This window comes from Pipistrellus hanaki (assembly GCF_964339955.1).
Source record: "Pipistrellus hanaki genome assembly, chromosome: 4".
Taxonomy (NCBI): domain Eukaryota; kingdom Metazoa; phylum Chordata; class Mammalia; order Chiroptera; family Vespertilionidae; genus Pipistrellus; species Pipistrellus hanaki.
This window is the reverse complement of record NC_140506.1, coordinates 44,241,045-44,261,240: the sequence shown is the minus strand read 5'-3', so window position 1 is coordinate 44,261,240 and position 20,196 is coordinate 44,241,045. Positions and strand designations below refer to the sequence as shown.

Below are 20,196 nucleotides of genomic sequence, written 5' to 3'. Positions count from 1 at the left end.
AAATGTTGATAATGAGGGAGCAAATGTATATGTGGTGGTTATAAGTAACTGAGAAATCTCTGTACCTTCTGCTTAATTTTGCTCTGAGTCTAAAACTGTTTTTAAAAAAATAAGTTCTGCTCTGGCTGGGTGCCTCGGTTGGTTGGAACATCTTTCCATACACCAAAATTGAGGGTTCAATTCCCTGTCAGGGCCCATACCTAGGTTGTTGTTCAATCCCAAGTCGGGGTGCATATGGGAAGCAACCCATTGATGTTTCTCTCACATCAATGTTTCTCTCTCTCTCTCTCTCTCTCTCTCTCTCTCTCTGTCTCTCTCTCTCTCTCTCTTCACTCTAAAATCAATAAAAACACATCCTCAGGTGAGGATTTATTTTAAAAAATCTATTTTAAAAAAGTCTTTTTGTAATTTCACGTCCCTCTCTAGTTCTAGTTTCTTCTCCATTTCTCTGCTTTCTTCTTTTAAAGTATAACCCTTCAAGACAGTTGTTGATACCCACTATGTCTAGGTCCTGTCCTCTGTTCTCTTTTGTTCCAATAGCAACAGGCTTTTAAACTAATTTCTCTACTACATGTAGCTCTTAAGTTTACCAGTGTTTACCATTTTGCTAAATTGTGGATCATTGATCGTCATCTTTTGTGCGACAAAAAAAAAAAAAAAAATCACTGAAGCCTTTCTTCACATGATTTTAACAACAGCATTCTTCCTTGGTTCTATTTCGACATCTCTGGCCACTTATAAATATAAGAGTGAAAGATCTTCTACATTATACCTCTTTGCTTCTTTGTACTCCCTCCCTCAGCAATATGATGCAGGCTAAAGGCTCCATCCTTCTTACTGTTTTAGACAAAAACTTTTCAGTCATCTTTTCTTGTTTTTCTTAACACATATGGAAACCAATGTATATGGAGACCTATTGACTATATACTTTATATATATCATAAAAATCTAGAATTTAAAAACCTCTTACATCCTTCATGAGTAACAACACTCTTATCAAAGTCAATATAATTTCTTGCCTGGATTATCGTTATACCCTCTAAGTAATCTCTCTCTCTCTCTCTCTCTTTCTCTCTTGCCTTTGTCCCCCTACAAAGTATTCACAACAGCCATTTTAATCCTCTGTACAAAATCTTTCAGTGGTTTTCCAAGAGATTCAGAGTAAAAGTTCCTATGAAGCCTCACATGAACTCGAACATCCTAGATAGTTGTTTTTTTAATCATTATCTGATCAGCCTCACTATCATTGAATACTCTTATTGTGATCACTCCTCAGGTTAAGGAATTCCTACTGTTTGTTTGTTTATAAACAAATTCTACTTTCCAATCCCCATTACCCATTTTTATTAAATAGATATTTTATGAGCACTGTTATGGATGTATAAAAAAATGATTAGAACATTTCCTGTCCTCAAAGAGTATTTACACATAGAGAAAAGACAAAAATGCAATGAATAAATACAAGGTGAGTAACTAGTATTGAATGTGTGCACAAAACACTATTATGATGAGCAATCAATTAAAATGACCTGACGTAGACCTAGAGGATCTTAGAGAAATAGCATTTGTTCTGACTGATGTTTGGTGATCTCTGTGTTTTGAACTGTTTCCCAGTTTTTTATACTCCTTTAGTCATACTTGTAGACCTGATTGAAGGCAATATGCTGGCATTTATATATAAAGATAATTATCTTTGGTCCCACTTGTATTAAATTTATATAATGGTGTGAATTTATAAATTTACATTGTGGCTTGTGCTGTCTGTGGTCAGTAAAAAACAAAACAAAAAAAAAACAAACCCACAAAAAACAAAGACAAACAAAACAAAGAAAGGAAGAAAGAAGAAAAAGAAAGAAAATAGTTTACAGATTCCTTATTTTGACCCAGAAATTCTCACATGACACATGAAAAATTGCTATCCTATGTTTATGGTGCACTCTCATTGATGGAGGCAAAGCTCTGTGCAAATGCTGACCTGAAAGTGATAGCCATTTTTGTATCCATCCCGCAAAAATGAGTGAGTGACTGACAGGTGTATCAGCTCTAAGCCACAGAAAAAGTAGCTATTCATGAACTTTATTATTAGCATATTATTATTATTAAATTACTCTAACATCTCTCAGGTGATAGATAAATTACTAGGCAACAATATCAGCTTTAAACAATTGTTTCTTTCAGTGGATACACTGACTGTCCAGAAGATATAAGGCTCTTTTATTATTTCAGAATTAATGTTAATCTTTTAAAAGGTAGCATGATATATTGACAAGAACATGACATTTTAGACTCAAAGGACTTCAGTATGATTCTATGCTATAAAATGTATAAATTACATAATATTGAACAACCCACTTAGGAATATTGAGTCTCAGTTTAATTATGTATACCATGGGATTGTCTTAACTGCAAAATACTCAACACTTTTGAGTTACTATTATTGTAGCAGCACCATCAATGTACCGTACTTATCTTTTTCTATTTTGCCCTCATCTCTTTCATTTTTCTTTCTAGATTAGAGGTAGATCCTCAGTGCTTTGAGGACTTGCTTTTTTCTAGTCCATCACAAGCTTCTCTGGTGAACTGGGAAAGTTACAGTTGGGTTGGTAGGATCAGGGGACTGTTGGTCATACTGAATTACCAGAGAATTTTCCAGTGTTGAAGTCCTCATTATTTTAAGAACATTTTCTATTTTTAAAATCTTCTGGATGTGGTAAGTGAGGTGGACCAAGCTGATTATTATTTCTCTAGAGAAATTGAAAAGATTGGAAGAAGAAGGCAGCAGGGAAAATAAAACATCTTTAGACAGTCAAGGAACATGTTTCTGGGAGAAAACTCTGAATGCTTGGCATGTGCTTGTGATTAGAGAGGCCCACTCTGCTCCAATGGAAAAGGGGGCCCAGCTGTACTCTGGTTAGTGGGGCCTGATTGCGAGGCCACCCTCAAGTACTGTGCTCTAGCACTCTGCTGCCTCTGGTCCATCAAGAGCTGTCCCACAGAGTCTGTAAAGTTTGAGCTTGAGGTAGAGTCTGGTGGTTGAATGAAACAAATCTATTCATTAATTCCACAGATTTTTTAGTGCCTAATATAGGATAGGGATAGTGTAAACAAAACCCACAACAATCCTGATCTCATAAATTCTATATTCCCGAAAAATATAAGCCTTTTGACTGTTCACTGGATTTTTACTCTCCACTCTCCTCTCTCCCACTAGATTTTTTGGATTATCAATATTGGATTATCAATATTATCAATACCTGAGCATTCTCATTGTGCTTTTATTGATACAGTTGCCATGTTGGAGACACTTTGGTATGATGGGAAAAACACCCAACTGAGAATCAGACTACATGGATGCCATTCCATCTGCCACTAATTAGGTACATGGGCTTCAGCTTATCATAAACTCAGAGTCCAAAGAAAGCGGTAGGTTCTTTGATCATTTATATCACCTATCTTGTTCTCAGTCTGTGTGGTTCATGCTTTTTCAGGCAAAAGAGAGGAAGTTCTCTCTTCCTGAGTTATCTTCAATATAAAATCATGTGTCCTATTGTAGCTTGCTCTCAATTCTCTGCAGCATGAATAATGAGTGGGCACAGAATTCAGACTTCCATAACACTCAGATTCTTTTCAGTCATACTTTTCTGGATTGATTTGAGATCAGAATGTGCTGGTCTGAGAATAATCTGTCAGATAATTAAAACAGAAGCCGATTTAATATCTCCTGGGGTGGACTGCTGTTCCATTGTTTGGGATCAGGTGTTTTAGCTAATAAAAGACAAGGCGTTTTCTGCTTCTTCCAGGAACACTAAGACTGAACTTTGTTTAAATACTAAAAATTGTTCAAAGTCTGGCAGAGACTTGCAGATGTCCTTAATATCTATGTCTCTTTTTCTTTAGTAATAGAATCTACAAATTATTGGTTGGCATGTTACTACTTAAAATCAAGGCAAATTTTTCCAATTCTTTTGTAGTTTAGAGTGGTTCAGTGACCAAGGTCTGGCCAAAGGTATGTTAGATGAACAATTTCTTAATAGTGCCTTTAACAAAAGGGCATGCTTTGTTTTACATGCCATCCCCCTACCCCGGCTAATTTTATATGCTAAATTGAGGACCCTGTGGCCATAGTGGTGAGCCATCTTCCAACCTTCAACTGAAGAAGGGCAGTGGGTGGTGAAGTCACATTCAAGAAGGATTTGGGATCTCCAGTTATATGGAACTGCCACACAAACCTTGAACTGCCTCTTCAGACTTTGATGATTTTCTTAAACCATTGAATATTATGGCCTCTTTGTTTCTTAAACCATTGAACATTATAGTCTAATGTACATCCTAATGAATACAAATATAAATTACTCAGGTAATAAATAAACCTAAAATGTTACATTCTCAGAAATTTTCTTTTACCTATAATCAAGCTAATTCAGCAATATTCTATGTGAAAAATATCTATCTATCTATCTATCTATCTATCATCTATATAGTATCTGGAAAATAGTGATCATTTTAGAGATGATCTTTAAGAGTGTGTTTTTAACATATTCTTTCTTTCATTACTGTTCTTTGGAGTAAACATTGAAAAGGTGATGAAAATAGAAACATTTAATTTAACATGAAATTCACATAATCTTTAAATTACAATTTAAAACATTTGTTATAATCAATGATCATTGAAAATCACACTAAAATACAGAAGGCCTGAAAAGATCATAGAGAACTTAAAAATCATTGTGTTGTGGACATGCTAATATGGATTTCCTGATTTTAGATATTGATCTTCTCAGCAATAATAATACATCCATGATTGCATTAGGTTGCTAAATTTGTTTGTAGTAAGGTTGCTTGTAAACAGGCAAGAAAAATTAAACCACTCAATATTAACTGAATAATATATTGATGATTTTAAAACAGTTTGGCTAGCATTTTCTTCTGCTTTAGAAGTGATGTCGCTGTGAAATGTGAGGATAACACTTCATGTGTTACTATTTGTTGTGAAGTGATTTAATAAATGTTTAAACAAGTCATTACCATGTTGACAACATTTCTAATCATGAAATTGTAATTTTATATTGATTGTCAGGCTAAGCTTCCCACCCCCTTCCTCTGCCTGAAATGTGAGGACACCTAAACATGACCCTCAGAGAGTGCTACAGACTGCACTAATATTTAGGTATGGATGTTTGTGCTTGAGTCTTCCTTTCTTCAATGTCAAAGAAGGAAGGACAGTCATCCCTCCCTTTCCACAGCAAGGTGGTAGCATATGTGAAGGAGCAAATAGTATTCAGTATATACTCACTGCTGGGAGAGCACCAGGATAGCATCTTTGGAATATAACAGTGGCTCATATATAAGTAGCCTCAATAGCAGCAGCAGCCAGAAAGCTCCTTCTCAACTTGTCTTATGGGTTTCAAACTTGCAGCTGAGTAATAAGTATAGTTGAGTTTCCTGGCTCTTCCAATTGAAGGCCACTGTTTTACCTTCACAAATAAATAGACTTAAATTAGATTGATGATAGTCATTTTTTCAGTAGTAATTATGGAGCTACTATGTGCCTGATAAATAATAGCTAATCAGATGCTATTCCTGTCCTCTTGAAGGTTTCAGTCAAGTAGTAAATCTGTATCCCTGATTTTAGCTTCCTGTGGTATGTCCTTTTGCTGAGTGGGTTTCCATTTCTCTACGATCCTCAGACTGCTCTACTGAGAACTCTTCCCCATGAGTTTCATCAATGAGAAGAGAAGGCTTGACATGAATATTATATAGTCCTTTCAGTTACACAGTCGTAGAGATGGAAGGTTTTCTTAGTTTATTGGCTACATTTCCTCCCAGGTGTATGGCCATTCAGTTTCTGCCCGGAAACTTTTTAAAAGGTTATTGTGCAAGATTTTATCTAATCTTGCAATATAAATTCAGAATTTTCCAATTTATGATCATAAAAGTTATGAGGTCAGTGTGACACAATTTGATCTTAATGGGTGCATGTATAATCCTAGTGACAACCTATTTCTTTCTAAATTCTCAAAGCTTAAGCAAATATTTTAAAACTTGTTCAGAGATAAGATTTTCAGGTATGGGTTTTTGGTATCTATCTTTTTTCCGGGTTGAAAACCGTATAGTTGCTCATCAAGTTTTATGTCATCCTTCCTACCCTCCCTATAAATGTGAGACTGCCCTGTATTCTTTTCCTGTCACAGATGTTATTTTTCCTATTAAACTTTTTCCATTATATCTGGGCCTTTTTCTTTATTCTCTGTTAGCACTCTCTGGCTTTTTCTTGTGTAGTCCAAAAAAAAAAAAAAAACCCACCAGTTTCACTTTAAAATAGTTGTTCTCAACCAGGGGTGCTTTTGTCAGCCAAGGGGTCATTTGACAATGTCTGAAGACATTTTTTTGGGTGTCACAACTGAAGGAAAACCATTTGTTACTGGAATCTAGTGAATAAAAGCCCAGAATACTTGCTAAACATTTTAAAATGCAGAGGATATTTCCCTTAACAGTGATTTATTTGCCCCAAAAGGTCAGTAGTGTTGAGCTTGAAATAATTTGTTTAAAACAATTCAAATATTTATTTGTTCTTATTAAGTTGTTTTTTTAAGAATATTTTTATTATGTCTCCTCTTATATCCAGTTAGAGAAAATACTCTAAAGTATTTTAATATGCTTTCTTTTACTGTTTCATTTACTAAAACATTGGAATATTTGCCTGTTCTAGGTACTCTCTAGATAATACAAAGATAAGTCTTTGTCTCTGACTTTATTGTAAAAAATAAGTATCTGTAAATTAAGGTAATTATAGTTAAAGATGAATCTAATTACTCATGTCAGAGTAGACAGAAAGTGCCAGGGAAGTTAGGAGGATTGGTTATTTTATGCTGAAGGGATATAGGAGATATAATGGGGTAGATAACAGTAGAGCTAGGTCTTTAAGAATAATGATATTTCAAACATGCTAAGGTGAGGAAACAGAAGTGAGAAAGGAAGAAAGCATGTGGAACCAGGGCAGGCTAACGGGACTATGGTAGCAAGCTTCACTTGGGGTAAAGTTCATGAGAGATGTGGTTGGAAAGTTCTTTGTTACCCAGATGTTAATGCTATAGATCAACATATTGTTTGTCTTAAAAATATCTACATCAGGATAATTACAACAGTTTTTCTTTTATGAGTAAAAATTATCCTATATAATAAAAAGGTAATATGGAAATTGACTATCACACCCTCACAATATGGCTGCCAATGACCAGGCCAGCAGGGAGGTTAGTGAGGGATGACCAAATGACTAAACAGCAGGCTGCGTGGGGCGACCAGGCCAGTGTGGGGGGGCTGTGAAAGGTGCCCATGCCGGTAGGGGGGCCATGGTGACCAGGCCAGCAGGGGAGGTTTATTGGGGGCGACTAGGCTGGCAGGGGAGGGGCAGTTAGGGGTGATCAGGCAGGCAGGCAGGTGAGCAATTAGGAGCAAGTGGCTCAGGATTGTGAGAGGGATGTCCAACTAAGTCGGCAGTTGGACATCCCCTGAAGGGTCCCAGATTGGAGAAGGTTCAGGCTGAGCTGAAGGGACCCCCCCACCCACCCCTGTACCAGGCCTCTAGTATATTATAAAATGACACATTTTGTTACCTTATGTTGAACAAATCAAAATTTTAATTGAAATTAATTAAATTTATTTGACATTTGAATTTATTTGACATTGTTCTGAGTTTTCATGAGTATTTTTATTGCTTTATTTTACATCAGCTGATATTCTTCATAATCATCAGGCAAAAATTCACCTTGAATAAATGTATGCTCATAGCTTTAGGGGTCAAAATAACCTGAAAATGCATAATTTAGAAGGGGGTTCAATGATTCACTCCTACAGTTTGGAGTAAAAATAAATTCTAGCATAAGATAATAAAATCTGATACAGAACAACTTTGGAAACATTCATATAGTAAATGTGGCATCCAAACAGAGGGGCAATATATAATGTTCTTCCTGTGGCTATGAAGGGTCATTACATTCTCCTGGATGTGTGTGTTTTGAGGGGAACTTGATTTAATCTGCTGATTCCTGGACCCTTTCTCAATTGACTATATTGGGTCAGAATTGGAAAAGACACAAGAGGAAATTTTATTTTTTATACATATTTTTTTACAAATGCTTTAGGTGATACTACTTGTGAAAGTAAAGTTTAAAACTGCTGTTCTAGCCCTGGCCAGGTGGTCATACACCGAAAGGTTGTGGGTTTATTTCCCTGTCAGGGCACAGACCTCAGTTGCATGTTTGATCTTTAGTTGAGGTGCACACTGGAGACAATTGATTAATGTTCCTCTTTCTCTTCCCCTCTTTCTTTCTCTCCTTTACTTTCTCTCTGAAATCAATAAAACATATCCTCATGTGAGGATTAAAAAAATGCCACTGTTCTAGAAGATGGAAGACTTAGATGACTCAGGCCATAGTGAAACATGTTGTGGAGGTTTTAAACTTTTTTAGTTAAGTAATGAACAATATTTCAGAAATGTTGTAGCTTTGTGTAGATAAGTGAGGCCTAGGAGAATGGGTTGAATTATGTACACTAAACAGGTAGAGATGGGTAAAACTATAGAGAATAAAATATTTGATTGTTGTTAGTATTACTGAGAAAGAATTCAGTAATACTAACAACAATTTGTTAAAAATAAATGTACTGATTTTGCTATAACAGTAGAGATGTATACTAGTATGTCTAGCCATTAATTACCAAATCAGTTTTGGTGATGCACCATGAACATGATTATAAAAAAACACTGTTTTAGTATTCTCAGAATAATCAAAGTTGGGAACATAAATGCCACTCCTTTCCTTTTTGTTGAGCTAGTAAAAATATTAACAAATCATTAGTTTTCACAGACATTCTATCTACCTTTTTGTCCTCTAATGGTATAGAACTTTATGTGATGGCACCTAAATAAATTTTCTTCTATTTTTTATTCTTATTCTCTATGCATAAATTTTATAAATGATTAACTTGTTTTATGTAGTATACATATTTTATCATTGGTTCAGGTATTATATTCATATTTAATTCTGTTGTCTTTAAAGTATGTAGATACTAAATGTGTCTCTAAGATTGTCATCTCTAAAGGGGCTATGTCTATATGATTCTCATCACATAGAGATGCATTCTTTTTAAAAATATATATGTTTTTATTGATTTTAGAGAGGAAGGGAGAGGGAGAGAGAGATAGAAACATCAATGATGAGAAAAAAAATCATTGATCGGCTGCCTCCTGCATGCCCCCTACTGGGGATTGAGACCCCAGCCTAAGGAATGTGCCCTTGACTGGAATGGAACCCAAGACCTTTCAGTCTGCAGGAGGACATTCTACCCACTGAACCAAACCAGCTAGAGATGCATTTTTAATCAATGATTTTTTTTTCATGATGAGGATGGCTCTCTATACAACTGCTCTAAAGGATTGTACACTTATAATCTGATATGGTAAGACCTTTATTGTAATACCGCATGAATTCATGCATGGGTGGGGTCCCTCAGCCTGGCTGGTGATCAGGGCCCATTGAGGCCAGTTGGCCAGGGGTAGGGACCACAGAAACTTGGCTGGCCGTGGGTGGTAGACTGTGGGAGCACACTGACCACCAGGGGGCAGCTTCTGTGTTGAGTGTGTGCCCCCTAGTGGTTAGTGCATGTCATGGTGATTGGTCGACCGATCATTTGGTCAAACGGTCATAATGGTCGCTTAGGCTTTTTTATATAGAGATTATTACTTTTTAGCATGGTTATTTTTTATTCTGCAAAATCAGGCTGTTGGGATGTGTTTTGATGATCCTATGTATTAATTATGTAAAGCACTCAGCCTAGTAGGTGCCCAGTAACTATCACTCCTTTCTTCTATTACCCAGGCAATAAACTGACTAAAAGAATTTGTGGCCTCCCACTGCCTCTTGCTAAGTAAGAGTGAATATTACTTTGAGTTAATGTGGAAGACTTCAGTCTTCTCCCTGTGGGTCTCTCCCTTGAGGGCCTGCCTGGTACAACTTAGGCACTGAAACGTGACTAGCAGTTGTGGATAAAAGGTGACTAGGATTAGCGAATGAAACGTGAGTGAGGTGCCGAGTCACTTCCTAACAGAGGGTTTTCAGCCAGTGCATGTTCCCTTCTCCCTCTGCTACAAGGATGGGCACTGCTTCCCATAAAGGCTGCTGCATCCCCCTGACTCCAGGGATAATGCTCTCCGAGCCTGGAACTGAGATGTAGCAGACCCACCGTGAGCACAAGTCATGAATAAGAAAAAAATACATTTTGTTGGAAACCCCAGATATTTTGAGTTCATTTTATGCCACATAAATAAACCCCAAAAGGAATTTGTGAGGAATAAAAGTAAGGAACACTTGATCAGAGCCTATTTGAAGTGCTGCTTTTTATCATAAGCTTTCCTCACATGGAAAGAGGTCATAGGAGTCCCCTTTGCCTCTCTATTCTTGTCTGGCCTCCTAGTTCGACATCGTGTCATAACCAGCTCTAAAATATCATAAATTATTTGAGGGAATGTGTGCTCCTTTGTAATCTCCATGGAGATGGTATGTGCCAGTTTCTTAAAACATAACTATAGGATGTTGAGTAGATGCATTTTACATTTGCAAGTAAAGCAAGTTTTGGTGAGTCATTTTGCCATTGGCACATGAATACAGCTGGATGTCAACGTGAACAGGAAGTGAAAAGTTACTAGTAAGTTTGAGGCCTAAAAGTTTAGGGAAAGGCTGCTATTTCCAGAGTCCTGAAGAAGTCTTTCTGTTTGCATATGATTTTATTAACAATTCCAGGTCCAGAAGCTCTTTTATTTTATTTTATTATCTTTATTGTTGAAAGTGTTACAGTTATCCCTCTTATTTTTCCCCATTGACCCCCTCCACTCCTCACTTGCCCCCTGAGGCCTTCACCACAGTATTGTCTGTATCCAAATGCTCTTTTAAGGAAGAAAGTATTTTTATAATTTTAACGCTTTCTGAATTGTTCCCTCAATGAATCATAACATTCAACCTAAGCCATTTGGGCTATGGCAATATAACGTTTCTGGAAATTTCAAGAAAATGGAAATGGATTCTGAGCCTACATATTTGCAAAAAATATGCCCATTCTATCATATCAATTGGATTCATAGAAGGCCATTAAGACATATTTATTAGCTTGTTAAAATGAGCTGCTTTTATTTCTAGAACAAGTGTCATAAAAATATTAAAAATTTTACAGAATTCCATGAACTATTCAGCACAAGGGATTAGAGACTTTTTACATGTTTCTTTTCCTAAAATAAGAGTTTCCTCTAGGCACCAGTACATCTTAAATATTTTTCCATATCATTGTGTGGGGTACTCAGATATTTCTTATGTTTGACTTTTGTGAGGAAGTACCAGGCCAAATGGATATACCTTATACTTATTTAATAGAGACTAATGAATACTATTCTAATATATTATTGAAGATTTGTCTTTCCCTGTTTATTCCTACAGAAATATAGATTAGATTCTGTCTCTGTCACACTCTATGTTCATTTTGCGTCATCAAAGTGAAAGAGCAAATTATTCTGGGGCATATATTCAGCTTTTGTCATCTTTTATAAAATATCTTGAAAGATTTTTTCAATTTGGAAAGCTTAAATTTAAAAGTGGTAACCTAGAAAAATAACAGTGGGAAAAAAACAAACAAAAAAACAACAACAAAGTGTATATTTTATGTTAGGCAGACCAGGAAGTTTTGGTTGCCTAAAGGTGTTATTGATCTAAATTATTAAACTAAAGTCAGCTGATTATGAGTATTGAAACCCCAAATGGAGTGCTAAAATAGCAGCAATATGAACATGAGAAACTAGGATACATTTTTTTATATGTTCTAAGAGGGAGTTTCTCAAATGAAAGAGATATGAGCTATTTGTTTTGCACTATTCTCTTCATCTGATTTGTTGGAAGTGACATTTTATGATATTGTGAACTTCTATAAAATATATATTTTTATAAAAATGTCTACCCTACTTAGTAAATTTTAATTCTTTTATAGATTGGGATGTCAAGGTTAAGTTTATGTGCCAACAATTGCTAGAATCTGTCTGGATCACAGTGTTGAGAGAACCTCAGCAGGATAAAAGGGTCCTGATCAATTAATGATATTTAACATGCCTTAATTGTTGTGCCATAGGAAGGCAGCACCAGAAGTTTAATAAGTACCATGTATTTGCCATACTTACTTTGGAATTAAAATATATATGTATATATATTGCTAAAGCCTTATTTAGTTTCTTTTAAAAAATATATTTTATTGATTTTGTACAGAGAGGAAGGGAGAGAGATAGAGAGTTAGAAACATCTATGAGAAAGAGTCATCGATCAGCTGCCTCTTGCACATCCCCTACTGGGGATATTCCTGCAACCAAGGTACATGCCCTTGACCGGAATCGAACCCGGGTCCTTCAGTCCCCAAGCCGACGCTCTATCCATTGAGCCAAACCGGTTTCGGCTTATTTAGTTTCTTAAAAAAAAAAACACACCACTCTTTATTGTTTAATGTATTACATAAGTCTTCTTTTCCCCTCACTGACCTCTCCCCAAGGAGCCCCAACACCCAGCACATGTGCTCACACCCCTCACCCCCTTCTGTGTCCATTGGTTCTACTCATATGCATGCATACAAGTCCTTTGGTTGACCTCGTACCCCCTTGTTCCCGGCCTTCCTTCATATGATAGACAGTCTGTTCGATGCTTCTATGACTCTGGTTCTATTTTGTTCACCAGTTTACGTTGTTCATTATATTCCACAAATGAGTGAGATCATGTGATATTTATCTTTATCTGACTGGCTTATTTGACTTAGCATAATGCTTTCCAGTTCCATCCATGCTGTTGCAAATGGTAATAATTCCTTCTTTTTTTACAGCAATGTAGTATTCCACTGTGTAGATGTACCACAGTTTTTTAATCCATTCTTCTGCTGATGGGCACTTAGGCTGTTTTCAAATCTTAGCTATGGTGAATTGTGCTGCTATGAACATAGCGGTGCATGTATCCTTTCTGATTGGTGTTTCTGTTTTCTTGAAATATATTTCTAGAAGTGCAATTACTGGGTCAAATGGGAGTTCCATTTTAAATTTTTTGATGAAACACTATACTGTTTCCATAGAGGCTGTATCAGTCTGCATTCCACCAGCAGTGCAAGAGGGTTCCTTTTCTCCGCATCCTCACCAGCATTTGTCATTTGTAGATTTGTTGATGGCCACTATGATGGGCGTGAGATGTGTGCCCTTTCTCTGCTTCTTGGTGAGGCTGGCTAGAGGTTCATCAATCTTACAGCTCTTGGTTTCACTGATCTTTTGCAATTTTTTTTAAATCTCTGTGTCATTTATTTCTACTCTAATCTTTATTATCTCCTTCCTTTTGTTCACTCTGAACTTTTCTTGTTGCTATCTTTCTAATTCTTTAAGTTGTAGAGTTAGATAATTTATCAGTTTTTCTTATTTTTTTGAGGAAGGCCTGTAGAGCTATAAAATTCCCCCTCAGGACACCTTCAGGTTTTGGATTGTTTGGTTTTCATTTCTAGGATGTCCCACAGGTTTTGGATTGTTTTGTTTTCATTGTCATTCATTTCCAGGATGTTTTTAATTTATTATTTGATCTGCTTGATAACCCAGTCATTGTTTAATAGTATGCTATTCAGCCTCAAAGTGTTTGAATTTTTTATTGTTTTTATTGTAGTTGATTTCTAATATTATGCCATTGTAGTTTGAGAAGATGCTTGAGATGATTTCAGTCTTACTGGATTTGGAGAGACCTTGCTTGTGACCCAATATGTGGTCTATCTTTGAAAATGTCCCATGTGTACTTGAGAGACTGTACAATATATTCTATAGCTTTGGGGTGAAATGTTTCATTTGTCTATAAATTTCCATTTATGAATATTCTAGTTTGTTTATCCATTTTATACTCAATGAATATTTGGGTTCTTTCACTTTGGGCTATTGTTAATCATGCTGCTGTAAACATTCTTAAATGTGTCTTTCAGTGCACCAGATATGTGTTCAATTAGTATATACTTAAGAGTGAATTAGTGTGACATAGAAGATGTAAATGTTTAATTCTAGTAGTCATAGCTAAATAATTTTCCAAAATGGTTGAAGCAATTTATACTTCCAAGAAGAATATATAGGAGTTCTAGTTGCTCCAGATTTTTACTAATAATGGTAAGTGTCTATCCGTTTAACTTTAGCTTTCTGTGGTTAAATTTGTCTTTCCTTCAAGATTGATAAGAATGACCACTCATTTTTATTTGGTTATCTTTTTTTTTTTTGAAGTGTATACCTCTCATTTTTAAATTGAATTGTTTGTATTTTTATATGAATTTGTAGAAGATTTTATGCATCATGTAATCAAGTTTTTTTTTTTATAACATATATGCATTGCAAAAATTTCCAACTGTTTTTTGGCTTGCTTTTTCATTCTCAATGGTAGATCTGGATAAAAGAAAGTTCTAAATTTTAATGTAATTCATTTTCTATGTCACTTTTTATGGGAAAAATTTTTGAGCTCTTTTCAAGAAATCTTTGTCGATTCAAAGTAGTGAATATATTTTATATTATCTTCTAGATCATTGTTTATTGCCTTTCACATTTTTAAATTGAATTTACTCAGGTGACATAAAATTCTATAGATTTCAGTTATACAATTCTACAATACATCATCTATATATTGTATTGTGTATTCACCACCCCAATTCAAGTCTACTTTTGTCATTAATATCCATGATTTGAAAGTGATAGATAGGAATCAATAATTGTTTACTATTATTATTATAGATATCCTATTGGAACACACTCTTGATTAATTATACTCTTCTTTAGTATATTTAAGAATAGATATCCTATTGGAACAAACTCTTTAATCTGTTTCAATGGTCTGATTGTCTGTCATTGCATCCACACCATACTATCTTAACTATTGTATTTTTAAAATCTTGAGATCTGATTGTATATTTGACTATTATATAACTTTAGGGTTTCTGGTGAAAATTTATAGAATGCTATCTACATCTTTAAATTTTCACTATGATGTCATTTTTCTTACCTGTGCAAATGTTTACTCTTACAAATAGAACCTAAACATTCTTACTACTGCTATTAGTACTACAACTATTACTGATGTCATAATGAAATAGGGTTTTATAAACACTCAAAATAAAAATCATGCAGGGAATTTTGCCAAATTCCTAAATCTGTCAATATATTTTTCATTCAAATAAGAGCTAAAAATACTTACTGCACACTAGTCCATCTGAATTTTTTTCACTCCTACTTAATGTATATTCTATGAAAGTACTGAAAATCCATAAAGAATATGCAAGATTTGTCAGTTAAATAGATATATTATAACAGCATGTCAAGTTTGTGACCAAAATCTCAATTAGCTATTTTTGTTTTATCAAAATCTTGCAAAGAAAAAACAATTCATTATGTTTCTACTAGCTGTTCGAGAAAGTTCAGCCTTCTCTGTGCATGATTTCTCTGTATAACACTTGGTGAAATTGTGATGCTTTTACCGTCACCTCTAAATATCATTACACCTTAGAGAATCTGCAGAGTTATATAACACTGTGATTCAACAGAATCACACCCTTTCCTCGCACAGACTCAAGTTTTGCTGATGTAGAAAATGCAGAATCCCAAGATGTCAAACTGCATTACCTAAAGTTTATGGAAAGGAAGAAAGATGAACCAATAGATGAAAAGAAATTAAGAAAAAAAACCCTCTTGCTGAATAAAATGAGGGAGAACGGACAAAATTAAATCAGATTCCCCCAGCTTAAATTACAGTCCCTTTTAACAAATAATGTATCTTTTTTTACTGCCACAAAAGAATTCAGAATTTCTATGCAAATTGATTATTAAAAAGTTGCTTAATTGGAACTGAGCTAGGTAATTAAGAAAGAAAAAGAATATTTATAAGCCTTTAGATTTTCAGAGGAGTGAACTAAACCAGATTTCTAGATCATATGGTTGTGGATCATATGGTGCTGCAAAAAGAAAAAAAAAATACACAGCAGAAAAACGTATTCTTTGTTTCAGGTGTAAAAAAATGTTACGTTTTTTATAGTTGACATTTCTGTGACACTCATTACAGAAGCAAACACCCCTTTCTTTATTAACAATGAAAGGAGTCAGCACCAGAGCACAGCTATTTAAGCAGTGCAACAGACATGGCTTATACAGGTCAATTGCAATTTCTAATAATTAAAAACAAGAAGGAAAAATGTTCACCGTCTCACATGACACTGTCTAATTTGGTGTTTTTCACACATTCAAAACTGAGACTTGAGGTTGAGTGCAAAGAGTATGCAAGCCTGGCTGACACTTCCAGAGATCCTGTGAGTACTGCTAGAGAAGTCAGTAACCTTGATCCTGGAGCTGACACCCTACTTCCTCCCGAGAGCAGACTTACCTTCTACCTGCAGCTCAGAAAATTGTCTGTCATGATTATGTCCGTGTTGTGCAATGCCTGGTCTTATTTCACTTTGTAAAATCAGGGAGCATTTGATGACTTATTTGCCTATTGTTTTAACCCCATTTGCAGGTTCCTACTTTTACTTCCTAAGCCAGGATTGCTTTCATAGTTCTCTGCTAATTATGTAGGTCGCCTGATGCTCTAACAAGGCAGGCAGTGACAGGTCTGCTCCTAGTTTAGGTGAGCTCTTCGAAAATGTCTTTCAAGTACACAACTACAGCAACACAAAGTTTCAATCTTTAGTGTATTCATGGACTTATGGAGAAATATTATCGAGTAATATTTCTATTTAGAGTTGACCTTCGTTATTTATTCCCCTGAATGTGTGTGCGCATTTTTTCATATCTGTATTTTATTGCTCCTAAGACAGTAAATTTGTTCATCCATTCCTTGGACACAGCAGAGAGAGGATGAGGGATGGCTATGTCTGCCTAAGCCCACATTTTATTTTCTCAATTGGACAGATTACCAAAGCTAGCCTGAGAAATCACACTGTTTTCTTTTTTCTTACTCATTTGCAAGAAGTGTTCCTGTTACATACGTTTTACCCTTTATCCTGACCCTGTTATTTTAGAAAGGTCATTTTAACTTCTCATATACTAGATTTCTTTGACAATGCTATTTTGTGTGTGTGTGTGTGTGTGTGTGTGTGTGTGTGTGCCTTCTGTCACTGGCAATTTGTGATTGCTGTTAATTATCTCAGAAGCTATGAATATACACTTCATCAATGGGAATCAATTTTTTAGCACATACTTTCCCTGCTTTTGTGAAACCTCCCACAAAAGCACTTAACTTTATTTTTTTTTGTTATTTTTAAAAAATATATATATATATTTTATTGATTTTTGTATAATTTTTAAAAATAAATCTTTATTGTTCAGATTATTACAAATGTGATCCTCTTCCCCCCCTCAATTGCTCCCCTCCACCAGGTTCCCACTCCACCCCCTGTCCTTTCCCCATCCCCCATTGTCCTCATCCATAGGAGCACAGTTTTTGTTCAGTCTCTTCCTGCACCGCCCCCCTCCTTCTCTTTTCCCTGAGAATCATCAATCCACTCCCCTTCCATACCTCTGATTCTATTATATTCAACAGTTAATATTGTTCATCGGAATTTTTAATTCCCTTGGTTTTTAGATTCACTTGTTGATAGTTACCGTATTTTTCGGACCATAAGACGCACTTTTTTCCCCCCAGAAGTGGGGGGAAAAAGTCCCTGTGTCTTATGGTCCAAATAATGCCTACACATATACTGTAAAAAAAAAAGTTTTTTTACTTTCCCGGCTCTGTGTGGTCTCTGTGTGCTTGCCCGGCTCTGTGTGCTTGCTGCAGCCACTGTCCATTCCTCCGTGCCCAGAGTGTCTGCCCCGCTCTGTAAACCCCGAGTGGTAGAGGAGTTCCCATGTATGGTAGTCAGCCTCCATGCCCTCGCTGCAGCCATATCTCCATTTCAGCCCAGGTGCGGTGTAGGGTAACTGCGTAATCCAAACCGTAATCATCGCCTGTACCCCTTGCTGGCCCGTACTCCGTGCCCGGAAGAATGCCGCGTCTATTCCCCCAATCATTCCTCTCCGCCCTCTGTTGCCGTGCTTGACTACTGGGTAGGCGTACTGTAGATCTCAGCAGAACCTTTACCATAAATCTTCAACTTTATTCTAATTTATTACTGAAGTCTCTCGTTATTGTGTTTTACAGTACATTTTGTCTTTTGCTGACTGTATTTGTTAATAATGGTTCTAAATGGTTCTAAATGCTGCTGTTTACTTTACAGGGTTGATTACATGTGTTTATGACTGTGATGTTGGGTTTTAATGCACATAAAATATTTTAGGACACTATTTGTTTCAGAATCTTTTTTTCTTCATTTCCCTTCTCTAAAAACTGGTGCGTCTTATGGTCTGGTGCGTCTTATGGTCCGAAAAATATGGTACGTGTTTAGTACAGAATCCTTCAACACCACTGCCAGCACCATTACTATTTCTTCCTTCACCATCACAGCTGTCAATTGTGCTTACTATGAGTCTGGTCCTGGGTTAAGAGCTTTACCTACTTTATTTCATTCAATCCTCATAAGCAGTGTGAGGGTGTGTGTAATCCCCATTATATGCATTAAACAACCAACCAATCAAAAACAAAACCAACTTCTTGTTTCAAGAGCTGAAGAGTCTTGTGCAAACTTACTAGTAAGAGATTCTGCAAGATTCAAGTGTGGGCCCTCATGAAGCCATGGCCCACACTCTTTCCCATTGTCCTAGAGGCCTCCATATTAGACAGCAGGAAGTAAGAAATCTCCGAATTGACTTGGGACTCTAGACCATGGTTCTCAGGCCTGGCCACATATTAGAATTGCCTGGGATGTGGGCTGAATACAGTTTTTAAAGTTGGTAGGTGATTATGAGAATATGCAGCCAGGCTGAGAACCATTGCTCTGGTTGTATTTAAGCCCTGCCTCTTTTTCCTGCTCCTTTGTCATTGACTGGTGAGTTCTTTCTGCAGACACGCTCCTGTTCCAGTTCTATGAAAACTACGAAACAGTTGACGGGCTCAACCTCAGTGTTCAGCAAGGTGATTTAGGTGCATTTACAGATAAGTTATAAGTGATAGGAAATCTGGTCCTTATTGGCTTAAGCAAAATAGTACTTATTGGATCTTGAAAGCTTTCTAATATCAAATGTAGTTTTAATTGTGGTTCACTCCATGGCACAGGAGTTCATCTCTGGACTTCACTTCCTCTAGAGGAGCACATGTTTAGGACTATTACCAATGCTTTAGTCCAATAAAAGAGGTGCTCCCAGTTAGCTGAAATCCAAGTCTTAGAATTGAGTTTCTTGGGCCCTGATTGGCTTGACTAGAGTTCTCTGTCTGTGACAGCAACATTCTCTGTAGACAAAGGGTTCTCTGCATGGAGGTTGATCTATCCTAAACCACCAGCTCTATCTCTGTATTATATTTTTATTATTAAATATGTTTTTATTGATTTTTGAAAGAAGGGGGAAGAGAGAGAGAGAGAGAGAGAGAGAGAGAGAGAGCGAGAGAGAGAGAGAGAGAGAGACAGAGGGAGAGAAACATCAATGTGTATCTCTGCATTCCGAGGGAAGAATCAGCTTTAACAAAGCAGGGAGGTAGGGGTAGGGAGAAGTGGTTCTCACAAAAACAATTAGCATATAGCCCAGCAGGCTTGACTCAGTGGTTGAGTGTCAACCTATGAACCAGGAGACTATGGTTCAATTCTGGTCAGGGCACAGGCCCAGGTTGGTTGCAAGCTTGATTTCTGGTGAGGAGCATGCAGGAGGTAGCCAATCAATGATTCTTTCTCATCATTGACTTGTCTTTCTCGTCATTGACATCTCTCTCCTTTTTTCTCTCTCTGAAATAAATAAAAATATATTTTAAAAAAACAAAAAATAAAATTAGTATATAATTGCCTTTAGAAAGGTAAAATCTGCTCTTCAATGTGCATATTGCATTCACCCAAGGATAGTAAAAAATATGCACCGCTCCCACTGGGGAGGTTCTGATTGCACCCAGGCTTGATTGACACCACCTCCTTGTTGTTTGTCTATCCATTATCCACTTGCTTTCTGGGGCTGACCCCAGCAATCAAATCCAGGCCTGCTTACCTGGAAACTTTGTTTCTTGCTTAGATTTTGTTAGAGCTTTCTCATGAAAAAACAACATAAAA

The 20,196-nt window shown here is 36.3% G+C and overlaps 1 long non-coding RNA gene across 1 annotated transcript in view; it reads left to right on the top strand.

Annotated features, from left to right (window-relative positions):
• LOC311621697 overlaps nucleotides 1-20,196 on the top strand; it is a 357,942-nt gene that overhangs the window by 312,734 nt on the left and 25,012 nt on the right. The window contains exon 6 of the long non-coding RNA XR_014794866.1: nucleotides 3,288-3,423. This is a non-coding gene — a long non-coding RNA (uncharacterized lncRNA). The remainder of the gene's footprint in view (nucleotides 1-3,287; nucleotides 3,424-20,196) is intronic.